The 992-nt window shown below is 38.7% G+C and overlaps 1 protein-coding gene across 2 annotated transcripts in view; it reads left to right on the top strand.

Moving 5' to 3' along the window:
• Nucleotides 1-992, top strand: part of LOC125485119 (formylglycine-generating enzyme-like) — a 29,210-nt gene that overhangs the window by 10,378 nt on the left and 17,840 nt on the right. The gene's annotated exons all lie outside the window — the stretch shown is intronic.

Here is a 992-nt window from a genome sequence, read left to right as displayed (position 1 = left end):
TTGTTAAGCCTGAAATACAGTTCTGCAAATAAATCAGGACTGCTTAGAAAGATGGTAGTTTTTTAATATTAAAGAAACTGCTTCCTGATCTCCTGTGATAGTACATTTATGCAGATCACTATATTGTGCCATCCTTTGTAGCCCACAAATTAAACAATGTTAAGAATCTATGAAATTCTCTACTCTGTGATTATTTTGTGAAGATTTCCATATTATTGCATATTTATTATGACAATTGTCTCCCTCCTATAATAATGATGGTTATTGTTCTTATACAGACTGATTTCTGTTAGAGAGTGCCATGTGTTACGGACAGGACCAGACCCCCTCAAAATATTTTAAGAAGGTAGCCTGGGTCCTAATTTTTCTTATTTTAAAGGCAAATGTAAAGTGATCAGTTCCAGATGTAATTCAACTGGTCAAACTGCTTGACATTAAGTAAAGTGCAATATATTCAAAAGCTATAGTTAAAATACAACAAAACAAAGAACTTAGAATAACTTAACTCAATTGGCAACTTAACAGAACAAGAAATACAGTAACTATTACTAATTCATTATTCCAATATAGTAACAGCCCATAAACACACCCCTTGACACAGTTCAGAAAAGAGATTTTGTCTCTCATACAATCCAGCAGCCCAGGAGGAGAACATCCAGCTTTTGGCTGTAGTCAAGAGGGAAAAATAGCTTCTACTTCTTCAGTCCACAACAGCAACTGCTAAATCTAAAAGCTTAAAAAAAAGCTTGAAATCCTGGTCTGAGAGAGCTGGCCAAACCCATCCAGGCTGGTGAGAGATAGTAGGAACTGCAGATGCCGGAGAATCTGAGATAACAAGGTGCAGAGCTGGATGAACACAGCAGGCCAAGCAGCATCAGAGGGCATGTAGAGGAGGCCACAACGGGAACAGCGGATGCAGTATACCACATTAGCAGATGTGCAGGTGAACATCTGCTTGATGTGGAAAGTCTTCTTGGGGCCTGGGATGGGGG

Source organism: Rhincodon typus, chromosome 16 (assembly GCF_021869965.1).
Source record: "Rhincodon typus isolate 14 chromosome 16, sRhiTyp1.1, whole genome shotgun sequence".
NCBI classification, from domain to species: Eukaryota; Metazoa; Chordata; class Chondrichthyes; order Orectolobiformes; family Rhincodontidae; genus Rhincodon; species Rhincodon typus.
This window is presented reverse-complemented; position numbering and strand designations above follow the sequence as displayed.